Raw genomic sequence first — 18,247 nt, 5'->3', positions numbered from 1 at the left:
GTAGTGAGCGATCAAGAATATACATTCAGGAGCCCGAAGTCTGAGTTCAAATCCCATCTTTGCCACTCACCAGCTGTGTGACCTTGGACAAGTCATTTGCCCTCTCTGAGCCCCAATTTCCTTCTCCATAAAATAGGGATGGGGATGATGATGAGTTTTTTTTTTAAAGATTTATTTATTTAGCTGGGCAGAGGGAGAGGGCGAGAGAATCGCAAGCAGACTCCATGCTCAGCACCCAATGTGGGACTCGATCCTATGACCCTGAGATCACCACCTGAGCCAAAACCAAGTCAGATGCTTCACTGACTGCACCACCCAGGCGCCCCCAGTGATGAGTTTTAAGTGAGATGATGTATCTTTAAAGACCTTAAAAACCCTGGGACAGGGGCGCCCAGCTGGCTCAGTCAGTAGAGCGTGAGTGAGGCTCTCGATCTCAGGGTCGTGGGTTCGAGCCCCATGCTAGGTGTAGAGATTACTTAAAAAATAAAATTAAAATTAAAAAAAAAAAAAAGAAAACAACCCTGACACAGAGTAATCTCTCAGCAAATATTAGCTCCATTGTACTATTCCTTTTCTTCATCGTTTAAGCTCTCAGGTTCCTCTGCGCGGTATCATAAAACTCACCCTGAAGGTCAAGAGAAAGAAAAGAAAAACAAAAGCTGGCTTCCTCCCAATACTGGTTCTCCAGAGAACACGAGATATTTCAACAGTGGGGGAGAGAATTTCTATAGGGCAAACATCCTTCAAATCAGCCGCAGGGGAATTTGTACCAAGTTCCTCAAAAACAGCTAGAAAAAGGAGGAAAAAAATAGAAGAAATAAGCAGCGAGATGCTTTCTCTTTTTCTTTGGAGTGGTCATGTGGGTTAGCTGCCGATTGTTTCCCAAAAATGAGTCAGCTGGGGAGAGATGGCATGCGCGTTTGAGCAAACCTGTATCATCCCAACAGCACAAAGTAGCACTCCCCCCCCCTGTAACATTTAGTCCTGGTTCGGACCCATTTTCACAGCCTGGTGCAGGCGTAGGAAGGAGATACACCCAGGATCAAATCCCTGCCACGTCACTTCTTAGCTTGAAGTCACTTCTTAGCTGAGAAGCTTCTTAGCCTCTTAGTGATGTTTCACTTCTCTGAACCTTGTTTTCTTCATCTGTAAAATGGGAACAGTCTTGTTAGCCTTACAGGGTTTGTGGGATAAAATGAGATCCTGCAGATGCCTAAAAAATGCAAGATCCTAACAATAGTGGTGGTGGTAATTAACTTCTCTTGCTCTCCCTCTTGCACTCCTGCTAGGCATGGGTTTGCTGCATTTTCTCTCCTGATTTCTTAAACATCTGCCAGAGGGAGACATCTGACCCTTTCCTGGGCCCCTCTGACTTGTCAGCAAGATGGAAACTCTCTTGAGAATTTCTTTTCTCATGTGCTCATAATGGCTGCCCTCTCCCCTTGGCTATGCATCCCCACCTGACAGATGAGCAAAAGGAGACATTCAGAGACGTGACCTGACATGCCCGAGGGACCGTCTTCTCAAGGGCATGGAGACAGGGTCCTGCTCCCTGCAGCTCTGGATCAGGAAGCTAGATTCAAAGGCAAGGGGGTCAGAGGAGGCCTGGAGGGGGTTCCAAACTCAGACCCCTCCTGGGCCAGACAAGCAGTGTGCCTGAGTGAAGCATGGGAGCTTGGCGAGTCTCTGCCCCTGGGGTCTCACTCTTCTCTCTCAGCTGAGAGGTGGGCTCTGAGGACCACCGGGGCCCCCTGGGTCCACTTATACCACCCCTGCGCGCCTCTGTGCTTTGCGTCCGTGAGAAGCGGTGCCTCACAGGCCCTGCCTGCCTCTCATAGGTCATGACCATGAGGCCTGGGGGGTGATGTCAGCCATCCGCAGGAGGCCAGCATCACGCTGGTGGCCCCAAATGTCTTCCTAGCAGGTGACCTTTGGTGATCAGAGGGCTCTGCCCTGCGGCCCGGCCCCCTCCCACCTCTTTCTCACTCCCCCAGGGAGGGGCCAGCGGCTTGGTGGGCGGGGCCTGCGGGGAGCTGCTCACCACATCCTCCTCTTCCTCCCACCCTGCACACGCGGCCGGCGGGGCAGGGGTGGCAGCCACACTCTGACAGACCCACTGGTGCCTCTCTGCCGAGTGACCCACAGGCTCGTGGTCCGACTGTTTGCCGGCTCCTCCCTGGAAGTGACTGCCAGCCACACGGCCGTCTGTCTGTTTGCCTGCCCTTCTGGCTGTCTGTCTCTCTGGGTGTCTGCCTGGCTGGCCACCTGCCGGTTTGCTTGACTTCCCCTGTCTGTCTGTCTGCCTGCCTGACAGCCCTTGTCGCCACGCGCCCCCTCCCTGGTGCAGCCGATTGGTCCCTTACCCCAGTCTCTGCCTTCTGTCTGTGTGTGACCTCTCTGGGATGTGACCGCCGGTTGCCTGTGCCCCCAGCTGGCTCCCTCTGTGTGGCCCACCTGTCTGGAGCCCAGCTGCCACCCATCGGGGTGACAGGTCCTATGCTTGTCTGGCTGGAGACGCGGGCCAGGCTGTGGCTCCCCATCCCCGCCCTGCCCGTTCCTTCTAACCCTCGTCCCCCTCCCCCACGCTGAGCCTGGCTGCAGCCCCTGGGAGCCCACTGGATTACCCCGAGCGCACAGAATGGATTTCTGAGGGACAAGCTGGAACAGCAGGTAACTGGGCTCCAGCCACTGTTCTCTGCAGGCACCTGGCACTTTCTCTGCCCCAGGCGGCAGGCCACGGAGGGGTTTCGCGCCCTCATCATCGCTGGGACAGTGAGACCAGCAGGGCTGGGGCTGCAGTCTCCTGTTTGGCCCCCTGCAGGACGACCACAGGATCTTTCTGTGGGGCTGCAGGAGGCCCGGAGGCAGGGGCATGGCCGAGAGGACCCCAAGAGCTGTCTATGGAACCCGGCCTCCAAAAGGCAGGGGTTGGGGAAGGAAGGCTGATCCCAGACCAGACCCGATGCCTCAGGGCAGAGTGGGCATGGGTGGGACGATGAGATGGTATGGCACTTCTAGGGGGCCCAGTTGTGGGGGAAGGGGCAGAGATTTTGTGCTAGGTTCCGTGTTTTAGTTCTTTATGTCATCCAACCCCTCAAAACGGGTTGGTGTACCCATTTCACAGAGAAAGAATGGGGGCTGGCTCTGAGAGGTAGAATGACTTTCCCAAGGTGACTCACCAGTGTGTAGCAGGGTGGGCAGGTGACTCGGATGCCGGCCCTGTCCTCCACACTGTGTCTTTCTCATGAAAGCCCAGGCGATGGGCCCACGGAGGAGAAGGGCGCGAGGGGACGGGGGAGGCTGAGCCTGGAAACATGGGGGAAAGGAGGGGGAGGAAGGAGAAGGCAGGCACTTGCCTGGCAGAGCAGCTGGGTGAGTACAGGCATCTGGTGGGAACGTCGGACCTGTGGAAGGAACGGCCAGTGCGGCTCAGTGGAAGCAGCGGGCCCAGGCAGGGGCATTAAAAAGGCAGGGGCTGCTCCTGGGAAGACATCTGCATTCCCCTAGGGGGAAAGCGTGGGGGTTTTAGAAGCACATGGTGGAGTGGGGAAAACCTGGTGGGTTCAAAAGCCAGCCATGCGACTCCTTAGCTGGGGAGAACGTGGGCAAGTCTCTGGGCTTCGTCCAGCCTTGTGGAGTCTCAGTTTTCTCATCTGTAAAATGGGGATGAAGGCAGTTCCATCCTCGTGGGGCAAGTTGTGAGGACTGGAGGGCACAAAAATATGAAAGCTGCCAACTAGAAGCCAGCCCAGGAAGGCAGCTTGTAACCACGAGGAACCTGGAGCCCATAGCAGAGAAGGGCCAGTCTCCAAGAGCGGAAGAGGGCTCAGGGACACATTCAAGAACCTGCAGCCCGGCCTCCCTCAGCCTCCACGGTTCTGGTCCTCCCAGCACCAGGGCTCAGCACGCTGTTGACACCTGACAGTTGCCCACTATCCTCATATCAGGTGAGGCTGGGAGCCTCATTCAGCCCATTTCACAGATGAGACTGAGGATATCTGGTCACCTGTGGCCACAAGATGCGGAGCTGGGTTTGGACCCTCCAGTCTGCTTGACGGCAGGACCACGCCTGCCGGGTGGGATAGCATAAAAGCAAGACTCACAGTCTTGAGGGTCCTTCTGAGAGGGGGCAGGGCAGGCTTCAGAGGGACAGCCCAGATTACCTGCTCCCTGTGGTGGGCTCCGCACGGTCCTGCCCTCTCCACACCTGGCAGGGTGTCTGGATCTTCACCACCCCACAGGGGAGGGAACGAAGGGCCCTCATGTTAGGAGAACAAAATTCAGGGCCAGGGAGGTGGGTGAACAAGACAAAGGCTGAGTCCTGGGCTCCCACCTGCCCAGTGACGGCTGGGGCTTGGTGACCATAAAGGGCTTGTGGGCGGCGGGTGGGGGCCGGTGCAGGACGTGGAAGGGGTGAAGGGCACCAGAGGCTTTGGGAGGCACCACTTCTTTCTGTGGCGCCTGATAAATGAATGAATGAATGAATGAATGAATGAATGAAAGGAAGAAGGCGTCCTTGACTCCAGACAGGAGAGCCAGGGCCTTCAGTATCCCTGCAGGCAGGAGTGATGGCTGGGAGGTCCCAGTGGTCGGGTGGGGGACACGGCGTACCAACACACTGCTGATGAAGATTTGGGGCTTTGGAGTCAGCCAGGACGGGACGGAGCCCCAGCTTCACCCCATGGTACCTGTGTGACCTTGAGAAAGCCACGCAACCTCCCTTTCCCCATCTGTAACATCCATTTCGGGTCTGTTGGGAGATTTTATTCTACATGTGTTTTTTTGAACACCTGCTGTTAAGTGGGCACTGTCCCAGGTCCTGGGGATTCAGTGGCGCAGACGGACGGACAGAGGGGAAGGGGGCTTAGCCTTGGCTCACGAGAAATAGTAGCAATTATGTTTTACGTGAAGTGTTGTTGGTAACAGTCATCTTGTTATTTGCTAGAACACATGGCATGGCGTCTGGCTCACACTAAGCCTTCAGGAAATGATAGCTCTTATGGTGATTCTACTCTCCCTTTCACAGCTGGGGAAACTGAGGCTCAGAGAGGGGTAGGGTTTTCAGGGTCACCCAGGGAGTCTTTCACACGCAGAGGGAAGGCAGCTGTGAAGGCAGGAGGAACATTAAGGAGGAGGGTCTTCTGCCCCCACAGCCCCTTCCTCTCCCGCTTCTCCCATCTTTGCCTTCCAGTACACCCTGAAATCTGGGGGGGGGGCAGGGGGAGCAGAGAGGGGCCCCACCCCCACCCCTGGCTCACAGGTGCCACCGCCCCCACTCCCTGCCCTGGCGCGTGGCCAAAGGGACTTTTTATGACAGCTCATATGCAAGATCTGAGTAAACTTGGAACTTCTGAAACATCCTGAGAATATTCCCCAGGGTGCAGAAGGGGCCCCACTGATGCCCCCCAGTGGCTGGGACACCTGCAGCCTGCTGGTCCCCCCCCCCCCAGCCTCCAGGAAGGGTCTGGCCACCCGAATAGTCCCCAGAGAAGCCAGGCAAGTACACCAACCTGGCTCCTTGCTCAGGCCTGTGTCCTTCCTCACTGTGTGACCACAGGCAAGCCGCTGGGCCCCTCTGGGCTTCTCTTTCCTTATCTGCCAAGAGGGCTTGAGGATGTAGATTTTGGGACCAGAGCTTCTCCAGTACGAATCTGTAACCCTCAGCCCACTTTGGCCAGGGTGAGGGCAGTCTGGTGGGGTCCTGCTGGGCAGGGGGAGGCAGAGGGCAGACTGCCAACCCTGCCCCAGCCCCCCGCCTCGTGGCTGCAAGCATCCCTTCTTTCTCTGCCTTCCGATCAGCCCGTCCTGGTCTGGGGGGGAGGGGGCTGGATGGAGGGGTGGCTACAGGAGCCGAGAGGGGTCACACAGTCTGGGCGAGGTTGCCCAGCATGGTGAGGATTGTAGGGCAGGTAGAGACCGCACAGGCAGGGGGCGGTTACTGGGAGTGGGGCATGCTTCTCAGCTAGGAGAGGTTGCACAGGCTGGGAGAAGTCCCCGTAGGGAAGGCTTGCTCAGGCTAGGAGAGGCTTCGTGGACAAGGATCCCAGCCCGGCTGGAAGGGAGAGGCAGATAGACAGGTGTCACAGACTGAGGTTGGGGTAGGACCTTCTCCTCATGGTCAGCTCCTACTGACTAAGCTGTGACCCCAGGGTCCTGGCACACCTGGCCTCAGACACCCACAACCCAGCCCTTGCCACTGGCAAAATAAAAAACACTTGTGAGAAGCAAGTAATGTTCCCCACATACCTGCAGTGTGCCTGCCTCACGGTCCCTCGGCCAGGCCAGGGCACTGCCCGCTCTATAGGCGAGGAAAACTGAGCCCCAAACAAAGGGAGAGACATGCCTAAGGGTCCACTGTGGGTCAGTGGCAGAGCCTCCTTTCTGATCAAGGGCAACCTGGCTGATTCTTCCCCAGCCTGAGAGCTCTGCTTGGCTGAGAAGTTTCTGTGTGACCCTGGGCAACCCACCGTCCCTCTCTGAAAGTTCCTTGTTACTAATGTGATGACAGCAGTTACGATCGCTCAGACCCTGGGAGCCGAGGGTGTTGCTTCGGGTGGAGGGAAGTTCCTGGGGACTGTGATGGAGCTGATGGGGAAACTGAGGTCTCTCAGGGGGCCGCCTACGGGCCTGCTCCTTCTATGATTGTTTTGAGAGAGAGAGTGAGAACAAGTGGTAGGGAGGGGCAGAAGGAAAGAGAGAAGCAGACTCCCTGCTGAGCAGGAAGCCTGATGCAGGGCTTGATCCCAAGACCCGGAGATCATGACCTGAGCTGAAGGCAGACACTTAACCGACTGCACTCTAGGCCCCACTCCGTGCACTAGGGATGCTTTCTTTTATGAACGAAACAGACAAATTTCCCAGCCTCTGGGAACTTATGTTCCGTGATGGAGAAAGGTCATAAACACGAAAACAAAAACACTTACTAAACTAATTCTAATGTCACAACTGCGAGGAAGGAAACAAAGATATGTGTGGCCCAGAGAATTGCAGGGGACACGTGGTGATTGCCTCTTCGAGGAGGCAACATAGAACTTGAAACCAGAGGATGAGAAAACAAAGAAGCATGAGGAAAAATGTTCTAGACAGAGGGAATGGCATGCGCAAAGGCCCTGCGGTGGAGGGGGAAAGATGGAGCCCTGGAGCTTTTATCCTTATCAAGTGTGTCAAGATCCTCAGTGCACCAAATTTAAGAAAGAGGAGTCAAAAAGAATAACCTTGACTTTTGGAGTGAAGAGTCTGCATGGGTTTTAACATTGAGGATAGGCTTCAAAATCCATTAAGATCGAAAGCATTCCCTTTCATTTAGTCACTCATGTAACAGAAGCTTTGAGCATCTACTGCGTGTCGGGTGCTGGTTAACCACTGGCGATTCAGCAGTAACCAAGAGACACATGGTCCCCACCAGGCTGCTGCTCAGAATGTCACTGAAAACAGCGTGAGCAGAGTGCTCTGGTGGAGGGATGGACCCCAGAGGAAAGAGTGACTCAGACTCTTTGGGGAGGTTGAAGACTGACAGAGGAGACATCATTCGAACGGGATTTTGAAGACCGAGTGGGAGGCTGACAGTCCACCGCGGACCGTAGAGAGTTCTGGTGGCTGAAAGAGCGCGTGCTAAGGTGTGGAATAGGGGTGAGCGTCCGTTGGGGAAGCTGTCGGGCATCTGGTATACCCGGAGTCCAGGATGGATGCTGGAGGTCAGAGGCTATCTTAGGGGTCAGATCCTGAAATGTCTTGAATGCTGGGCTAAGGAATTTGGGGTCTTCTCTGAAGGGCAATGGGGAGCCGTGGAGTGACACAGCTGCCATGAGGACTGGGTTGGAGGTGCACCAGCTGGACGCCGGAGAGATCAGGGAGGAGACCAGCAGGAGGGCAGGTACAGAAGTCCCAGAAGACCAGGGATAAACTGGGAGCCCTTTCTTCTGGGTTCCCTTTTGGGAAGTCCCTCAGTCTTGACACTTCCCCTTCTGGCGATCTATCGGCTCTTGTTTCTGGCATGGCTGGGGAGTCCCTCTTCACCCACCTCATTTCATCTTGGTCCCTGTGGGAAACGGGCCATTTTGCTTTTACTGCGCTCCTGCCTTACCTTTCACTTTCAAGCCCCAATCCCCGCCCAAGCCCCGCTGGAAATGATGATTGACCTGAGACACTCAACAATCCTGTTCCTGAATCATCCATGAGGGAAAGAAGACACAGGGTAACCAAAGCTTGGGTTCTTTCCAGTTTGGGGTGGTTGTAAATGATGCTGCTGTGAACACCTCGGCACACGTCTGCTTGGGTACAGATGTACATATTTCTCTTTGATGTGTAGCCTGGAAGTGGGATTCTATTCTGCAGAAGTGTTCTGAAGCAGTCGTATCAAATTGCATGGACACCAGGACACTGAGTAGAGATTGAGAGTGTGGGTTACTTTGCATCCTTTACGAGCACTGAATTGTCTTTTTCATTTTAGCCTGTCTGAGTTGATATGTCATGATATCACACAGAGCAAATTTGCATTTTCTTGATGAGTCATGCTTTTAAGTACATTTTACTATGCTTATTGGCCATTTGGATGTCTTCTTTGGTGAAATGTCTCTTTAAGCTTTTTGTCCATTTTTTTAAAATTGAGTTTTGTGTTGTTTATTGTTGTTTTGTAGGAGCTCTTTATATATGCTGGATACAGATATATATATATATGTATATATAACAGATCTATAAATTTTATATATATTACATATATTAAATTGAATTATATAAACTATGGGGATTATATACAATTATATAAAAGAAACGTACAGTTATAGATGTATAGAAACAGATATAATCTCTTCTCATTTCAGTTTCTTTTCCATCTTCTTAATCTTTTGGTGGACAAAAATTCTTAATTTTAATGAGGTTCAATCTATCAGTCTTTTTCTTTACAGCTCAAGCTTTCTATGTGCTGTTTAGGAAGTGTTGTCTGCCCTAAGGTCATGAAAATATTATCCTCTGTTTTCTTCTAGAAGCTTTATTGTTTTACCTCTGACATTAGGTCTACAAAATGTCTGGTTTATTTTTATGTGTGATGTGAAGTGGAGGGTCAAGATTTATTTTTTCCCATATGAATATCCAATTAATCTACCACCACTTTTTTTTAAATCACGCTTTCTCCATGACTTTGCAGTAGTGCCTTTGTTGAAACTCAAGTGACGATAAACACGAGTCTATTTCTGTCCTCAGTTCTTTTCCAGTTTATTTTTCCTTGCAATGATGCCATATTAATCTTCGTGATTGTCTAAACTCTTCCCAGTTCTTTGCATTTCTATATAAATTTTCTCACTAGCTTGTCAATTTCCAGGAAGATTTCCTGGGGATTTTCTTGAAACTTGAGACTTCATTGAAACTTTAGTTCTGTCTGGGGAGAACAGATATCTTTAAGATATGAAAATTTCTAGTTCATGAACATGCATGTCCCTCTATCTGTCTCTTTAAAAATTTTTCTTACGAGAATCTTATAGGTTTCCGTGTGGAGGTCCCATGCATCTTTCATTAGAGTTCATTAGAGTATTTGATTTTTTATGCTAATGCAAATTGTATAATTTTTAAGTGTTTCTGTTTGTTCTTGGTATATAGAAATCCAGTAGATTTTCTTCACACGGCACTAACTTTGTTAACACAATTTTCAAGCTGGAGTTCCAGATATAGGGAGAAATAGCTGCCAAACCCAGTTCACTTCAACTGACCGCCAGTTAGGGGACTTCCTACCTTTGCTTTTATAATGTGTGCGGACCCCCTCACCTGCTAATCTCATGAACGCAGGCAGAGCATGCCAGCTGGGGACTTCAGAAAGGAATAAATATTTTTTTCTCCTCTTCGCAAGTTTTGCAGGGACGATACACAATAGTACAGTATTGTTAAGTGCGTGCACATTGCTGTACAGCCGATCTCTGAAACTTTTTCACAACTGAAATTTCATACCCATTGAACCACTCCCCATTACCCCCTCCCTCCGTCCCCTGAAAACCACCATTCTACTTTCTGTTTCTATGAGTTTGATGACTTCACATATGTCATGTAAGTGAAACCCTGTAGTATTTGGTTTATTTCACATAGCATGAAGTCGTCGAAGATCATTCAGGTTGTAGCATTCTTTCTTTTTAAGGCTAAATAATCTTCCGCTGTATGCATGTACCACGTTTTCTTCGTTCATCGGTTGGTGAATTTAGGTTGCTTACACACCTCGACTGATGTGACTAAAGCTGCAGTGAATGTCGGTGTGCAAATATCTTTGGGATCCTGTTTCCAATTCTTTTGGATATCCACCCAGAAGTGTTATCCAGAAACTGCTGGATAACATGGTAGTTCTCTTTTTAATTTTATGAAGAATCTCCATACTGTCTCCCACCATGTCTGCACCATTGAATAATTCCACGAACAGTGTGTAAGGGATACAGGTTTCCCACATTCTCACCAATACAATAGCCATCCTTACAGGTGTGGAGTAATAACAAATTGTGGTTTTGATTCGCATGTCCCTGATGATTAGTGATGTTGAGCATCTTTTCATACACCGGTTGGCCATTCTCTCAGTCTTCTCTGGAGAAATATGTATTCAAGACCTTTACCTATTTTTCTTTTTATTTATTTATTTTTAATTTAAATATAATTGATTAATTAACATAAAGTGTATTACTAGTTTCAGGGGTAGAGTGCAGTGATTCATCAGTTGCATGTAACACCCAGCGCTCATTGCATCAAGTGCCCTCCTGAATGCCCGTCACCCAGTTACCCCATCCCCCCACCCATCTCCCCTCCAGCAGCCCTCAGTTTTTTCCTATAGTTAAGGGCCTCTTGTGGTTTGTCTCCCTCTCTGATTCTGTCTTCTTTTATTTTCCCCTCTCTTCTTCTATGTTCATCTGTTTTGTTTCTTAAATTCCACATGCGTGAAATCATATGATAATTGTCTTTCTCTTATTTTGCTTAGCATGATACTCTGTAGTTCCATCCACATCTTTGCAAATGGTAAGATTTCCTTCTTTTTGATGGCTGAGTCATATGCTATTGTCTATATATACCACATCTTCTTTATCCACTCATCTGTCGATGGACATCTGGGCTCTCCTTTACCCATTTTTCAACCAGGCTCTTTGTTCTGTTTTGTTGCTGGGTTGTAGGAGTTCTTCATATCTTCTGAATATATTCAATATACCATTGGCAAAGACTTTTCTATCATTTTGTAGGTTGTCCTTTCACCCTATTGACTGTTTCCTGTGCTGTGCAGGGGGTCTTAATGTAGGCTTGTTTGTCTATGTTTGCTTTATTGTCTTGCCAAGCCTGATGTTCTGAAGTTTTCCCTTATGTTTTCTTCTAGAAGTTTTATAGTTTCAAGTCTTACATTTAGGTCTTTAATCCATTTCAAGTTAATTTTTTTGTATGATGTAAGAGTCCATGCTCATTCTTCTTCATGTGCACATCCAAGTTTCCCAACACCATCTGAAAACACTGTCCTTTCTTCACTGACCATGTATGCAAAGATTTATTTCTGGGCTCTCTGTTTTGCTCCATTGGTCTCTATGCCTGTTTTTATGCCAATACCTACTTCGTCTGTCTTTGCACCAAGAGCTATATGTCTGTCTTTATGTCAATGCCCACTGTGATTATGGTAGCTTGGTAATATGTTTTAAAATCAAGAAGTGTGAGGTCTGTAGCTTTGTTTCTCATTGTCAAAGATTGCTTTGGTTATTCAGATTCCTTTGAGATTCTATGTGAATTTTAGGATTTTTTTTTCCTATTTCTTGCAAAAAAAAAAATGTCATTGGGATCCTGACAGAAACTGCATTGAATCTGTAGATTGCTTTGGACATTTTAATAATATTGCATCTTCCAATCCATGAACATGGGATGTCTTTCCATTTACTTGTACCCTCTCTTGATTTCTTTTAGCAATGTTTTGTAGTTTTCAGAATACAAGTCTTACACTTCCTTGGTTAAGTTTATTCCTAAGTATTTTATTCTTTTTGATGCTATTATAAATATTATTTTAATTCTCTTTCGAATTGTTCATTGTTCCTGTATAGAAATGCAACTGATTTTTGAATGTTGATTTTATATCATTCTACTTTGCTGAATCTGTTTATTAGCCCAACAGTGTGTGTGTGTGTGTGTGTGTGTGTGTGTGTGTGTGTGTGTGTAATCTTTAGGATTTTCTCTATATATGGTCATGTCAGCTATGAACAGAGATAATCTTACTTCTTCCTTTCCAATTTGACTACCTTTTACTTATTTTTTGTATTGCCTAATTGCTTTGACTAGGAGTTGTAGTACTGTGTTAGATAGAAGTGGTGAGAGTGGGCATTTTTTTTTTTAAAGATTTTATTTATTTATTCGACAGAGATAGAGACAGCCAGCGAGAGAGGGAACACAAGCAGGGGAGTGGGAGAGGAAGAAGCAGGCTCACAGTGGAGGAGCCTGATGTGGGGCTCGATCCCACAACGCCGGGATCACGCCCTGAGCCGAAGGCAGACGCTTAACCGCTGTGCCACCCAGGCGCCCCAGAGAGTGGGCATTTTTGCTTTGTTCCTGACCTTAAAGAAAAAGCTATCAGTTTACCATTGAGTAAGAGGTTAGCTGTGGGCTTCCATATATGACCTTTATTGTGTTAAGGTAATTTCCTTCTATTTCTAGTTTGCTAAATGTCTTTATCATGAAAAGATGGTTAATTTTGTCAAATGCTTTTTCTGCATCAATTGAAATGATCATGTGATTTTTGTCCTTTACTCTGTTAATGTGGTCTATTTTTGGATGCTGAACCATTGTTGCATCTCCGGGACAAATCCCCACTTGGCCATGGTGTGTAATTATTTTAATGTGCGGTTGAATTCAGTTTGTTAGTGTCTTGTCAAGGATTTTTGCATCAATATTCATCAGGGATATTGGTTTGGGGTTTTCTTTGTCTGGTTTTGGTATCAGGGTAATGCTGTCCTCATAAAATGAGTTTGGAAATGTTCTCTTATCTTCAATTTTTTGGGAAGAGTTTGAAAAGGATTGTCATTAATTCTTCTTTAAATGTTTGGTAGAATTCACCGGTGAAGTCATCTGGTCCTGGGCTTTTCTTTTTTGGGAGAGTTTTGATTACCGAATCGATCTGCTCACTATTTATAGGTCTGTTCAGATTTTGTATTTCTTCATAATTCAGTGTCAGTAGGTTGTATGTTTCTAGGCATTTATCCATTTCTTCTACATTTTTGAGTTTGTTGGTGTATAATTATCCATAGTAGTCTCTTATAATCATTTTATTTCTGTGGCATCAGTTGTAATGTCTTCTTTTTCTTTTTTGACTTTAGTTATTTGAGTCTTCTCTTATTTTTCTTACTCCAGCTAAGGGTTTCTCAATTTTGTTGATCCTCAGAAGTACAACAGATTTTTATATTGGTCTCATATTCAGTGTCCTTGCTTAACAATTATTATTCTAATAGGTGCTCGATTCTTATATCATTCCAATCCTTATAATTTTCTAATTTTTATAAATTATGTATTTTTCTTACCTTATTGCATTGACTAGGACCTGCAGTATGAGACATTCTTGTCTTTTTCCTGCCCACAGGGATATAGTGTTCAGTATGTGAGCATTATGGATAATGTTAGTCGTTCATATTATGTGCACGTGTGTGTGTGTGTGTGTGTGCGCGCTTCTTATTAGATCAAAGAAGACTCCTTGTATTCCTGGTTTTCTGAGTGTTTTAAAAATGATGAATGGATGTTCCAGTTTATTAAATGTGTTTTCTGTATCTATTAAATTATCATATAAATTTTCCTTTTTAATTTGTTAATGTGATGAAATAGATTACTGATTTTCAAATGCCGAACTAACCCTGCATTCTTGAAATAAACCTCATGTGATAATGATGTCTATCTACTTTTGTATATATCATTACATTCAATTTGTTAATATTTTGTTTAGGACTTTTGTACGTATATTTATGAGAAAGATTGACCCATAATTTTACTTTCTTTTAATGTCAAGTTTTGATACAAAGTTACATCTTTCATTCCAGTGTTTAGTTCACTTACATTTGATAAAAGTATTGATATGTTTGGGTTTAAGTCTACCATCTTGCTCTTTGTTTTCCTTTTGTCTATTTTTTATTCCTTTTTTCTTCTTTGTTTCATTTTTAAGAAGAAGAAAGTTTAAAAAATTATTATTCTGTTTCCTGTCTGTTATATTTTCTGTTATAATTCTTTTAGTGCTTATCTTGAGATTACAACGTGCATACTTGATTTTTTTTTTGAGTCTACCTTATATTGGTACTTTTATAACTTCCCAGACAATACAGTGACCTTTAACTTTATTCATTCCTTCTTACCTTTGGGCTATCATGATAATGTATTTTAATTTTGCATACAGTTTAAACTTCATAAGACATTGTCATTATTATTACTTTAAGCAATTATTATTCATTTATATTTATAATATTCTCTATTGCTTTTTATTCCTTCCTATATTACCTTGCTTCCCATCTGGTGTTTTCTTTCACCCAAAAAACTCATTAATATATCTTTTGATGTAGTCTGCTAGTGACAAATTCTCTTAGCTTTTTTTTTTTTTTGGTCTGAAAAATATGTTTATTTTGCTTCTATTTTAAAAATTGTAATTAAGATCTAATTCACATACCATACAATTCACTTTTAAAAGTGTACAATTAAGTGGTTTTTAGTTTTTAGTATATTCACAAAGTGGTGTGACTCTAACTGCAGAACATTTTCATCACTCAAAAAAAAAAAAGAAAAGGTCCTATCCACCATTCCCCCTCCTTGCAAAGCTCCAGCCCCTGACAACCACTAATCTACTCTCTGTCTCTATGGATCCGCCTATTCTAGAAATTTCATATAAATGGAGTCATAAAATATGTAGATTTTGTGTCTGGCTTCTTTACCTTAGCATAAATTTTCAAGGTGCTTCTTTTTTTTTTTTTTTAAGATTTTATTTATTTATTTGACAGAGATAGAGACAGTGAGAGAGGGAACACAAGCAGGGGGAGTGGGAGAGGAAGAAGCAGGCTCATAGCAGAAGAGCCTGATGTGGGGCTCGATCCCATAACGCTGGGATCACGTCCTGAGCCGAAGGCAGACACTTAACCGCTGTGCCACCCAGGCACCCCTCAAGGTGCTTCTGTGATAAAGCATATGTCGGTATGCTTCACTCATCTGTATGGCTGAATGATATTCTCTTCTACGGATGCTCTATGTTTTGTCCACTCAATTGGTGGACATTGGGGCTGTTTCCTGTCTGGAGCTATTATGAATAATGCTGCTGTAAATATTCATGTAGAGTTTTTTTTTTTAATGGACATATGTTTTCAATTATTTTCACTGTATACCTAGAAGTCAAATTGCTTGGTCATACAGTAACACTATATTAATTTTTTGAGAAACTGCAGCACTCTTTCCCATAGCAAATGCACCATTTGACATTCCCATCAGCGATGTATAAGGATTCCAGAACTCTATATCTTCATCCACTTTTTATTTTTCTGTTTTTAAAATAGCCATCTAGTGGGTTTGAAGTGGTCTTTATCTGCATTTCCCTAATGAGTGTGGGGGGGGGAGATGACGAGCATCTTCCCATGTGTTTATTGGTCATGAGTATATCTTCTTTGGAGAAATTTCTATTCAAATATTTTGCACATTTAAAAATTGGATTGTCTTTAAATCTTGAGTTGTAAGAGTTCTTTATTATTCTGATACTAGACCTCTTACAAATACATAATTAAAAATATTTTTTCTCATTCTGCGTATTGCCTCTTTACTTTCTTGGTAGTATCTTTTGATGCATGAAAGTTTTAAATTTAGTCCAATGTATTTATTTTTTCTTTGGTACTTGTGCTTTTGATGTCGTTTCTAAGAAACTGCTGTGTGATACAAGGTCACAAAGAGTTAGATCTGTATTTTATTTTTAAAGCTTACTATTTCTACCTCTTACAGCTAGGTCTTTGATCCATTTTGAGTTAACTTTTTTTTTTTGAGATTTTATTTATTTATTTGACAGAGACAGCCAGCAAGAGAGGGAACACAAGCAGGGGGAGTGGGAGAGGAAGAAGCAGGCTCTTAGCGGTGGAGCCTGATGTAGGGCTCAATCCCAGAACGCCGGGATCACGCCCTGAGCCGAAGGCAGATGCTTAATGACTGCGCCACCCAGGCACCCCATTGAGTTAACTTTTGTATATGGTGCGAGATGGGAGTCCAATTCCATTCTGTTGCACGTGGATATCAAATTGTCCCAGCAACCCTGGTTTTAAAGACTACTTCCCCTCCCCCCCATCAAATTATCTTAGCACCGTTGTCAAATTTCAATTTAACATAAATGTAGAAATGTTGACTTTGAGTTTGACTTCATTGATCTTTATATAGGTTAGTATACACCGTGTTGATCGGCGTGGCTTTGTAGTAGGCTTTGAAATGGAGAAGTCTGAGTCCTCCAACTCTGTTCTTCTTTTTCAAGATTATTTTGTCTATTCTGGCCCCTTACATCTCCATATGAGTTTTAGGATCAGCTTTTTAACTTCTGCAAAAGAGCCAGCTGGGCTTTTGATAGGGATCACTTTGAATCTGTAGCTCATTTGGGGAAGACATCTTAACAATACTGAGTCTTCCAATCCATGAACATGGGATTGAGGTTGGCTTCCATTTATTTGGGCCTTCTGTCATTCCTTCAACAAGGTGTAGCAGTTTTCAGTGCACACCTCTTACCCTTTGTTAAGTTTCTATTTTATTCTTTTTGATATTATTGTAAATGAAATTTCTTTTTTTTAAAAGCTGCTCTTTTTAAGATTTTATTTCTTTGTCAGAGAGAGAGAGCATGCACAAGCAGGGGGAGCGGCAGGCAGGAGAAGTAGGCTCCCCACTGAGCAAGGAGCCCGATGCAGGACTCGATCCCAGGACCTGAGGATCATGTCCTGAGCTGAAGCCAGACACTTAACTTACTGAGCCACCCAGGCGCCCCAAAATTGCTTTCTTAAATCCATGTTCAGATGGTTCATTCCTGTTGTACAAAGATACAATTGATTTTGCGTATTAATCTTGTAACCTGCAACCTTGCCAAACTCACTTATTAGGCCTCATAGTTTTTGTTTTGTTTCATTTTGGCTTTCTGGTGTGGATTCTTTAGAATGTGTGTACAAGACCAGGTCATCTGCAAACAGAAACGCTTTACTTCTTCCTTTCCAATCAGGATGACTTTTATTTCTTTTTTTTTGCCAAATTGTCTTGGCTAGAACCTCCGGTAAAATGTTTAATAGAAATCATGAGAGTGGAGCTGTTCTCATTCCTCTACGTTCCAAATACATATATGTTGGACCTTTTCACAATATATATCTTTTTTGCTCTTTTTTTAAACATTTTTTCCTTTGCTTCAGTCTGAGTATTCTCTATTCCAGCTCAGCAGTCCTCTCTTCTAGTGTTACTAATCTGTTGCTAAATCCATGCATTTCTTATAAATTTCAGTTATTGAATTTTTTAGTACTAGGATTTCTACTTTTACATAAATTGCAAATTTCTGGTGGAATTCTTCAACATACTCATCTGAGTATTTTAAAATCATCTTGGATAATGCCACTTTCTGAATCCTCTTGGTTTTTGGTCATTTAGTACCATTTCCAGGTTTGGCTTGTCAATTTGATTGACTGCTGGACGTTGTGCATGGAAAATATAGAGGCTTTGGGCAAAGCTGACTTTTTCCAGATAAGTTCCAATTTTCTTCTAGGAGGCATAGAGCATTGAAGCAGATCATCTCGCTGCAGTTATGCCTAACTGGGTCTGAGTTTTCCTTATTCCCAAAGTATATCCTTTCCTGAATAACTGGGTATTTGCCAGGGCCCATCTTCCTTGCCAGGGCTTGAACTCCAATTCTTCCCTCACTGTTGTGAAACTACAAAATCTCTTTCTTAGTTTTTAAGCCTGTTGCCAGATTCTTTCTGCTAGGTTTCTTGGTATGGAATGCATTTGCAATGACTTGACACATGACTTGAAGGGAAATTGCATGCAGAATTTCAGGACATTTTCTTCTCTCTGGAACCCCGGCCTCTCAAGTACCATCTAACTTCATCATTCTCTCATGTCCTCTTTTTTTTTTTTTTTTCTCCTGCTTCGTAGTTGTTCTCAGTTCCTAGCAGGGGGTTCAGTCTGATACCAGCTACTCCACCGTAGCCAGAAGTGGAAGTCTGCCTTCACATTTTATTTTAGAAACATAAGATTAACTGACATTAAAAATTTAATGTAACGGGGGCGCCTGGGT

At 45.0% G+C, this 18,247-nt stretch overlaps 1 protein-coding gene across 5 annotated transcripts in view; it reads left to right on the top strand.

Annotated features, from left to right (window-relative positions):
• The first annotated feature begins 2,036 nt into the window (after positions 1-2,036).
• IL21R (interleukin 21 receptor) overlaps positions 2,037-18,247 on the top strand; it is a 34,802-nt gene continuing 18,591 nt past the window's right edge. For 3 of the 5 annotated variants that reach the window (XM_040635177.1, XM_040635180.1, XM_040635181.1), the window contains exon 1: positions 2,037-2,670. The gene's annotated coding sequence lies outside the window, so the exon portion shown is untranslated. Of the gene's footprint in view, positions 2,671-7,770; positions 7,874-18,247 lie in introns of all 5 variants that reach the window. The other 2 variants (XM_040635178.1, XM_040635179.1) reach the window with 1 other exon arrangement.

This window comes from Ursus maritimus, unplaced genomic scaffold (assembly GCF_017311325.1).
Source record: "Ursus maritimus isolate PB19 unplaced genomic scaffold, ASM1731132v1 scaffold_2, whole genome shotgun sequence".
In the NCBI taxonomy this organism is placed as follows: Eukaryota; Metazoa; Chordata; class Mammalia; order Carnivora; family Ursidae; genus Ursus; species Ursus maritimus.
This window is presented reverse-complemented; position numbering and strand designations above follow the sequence as displayed.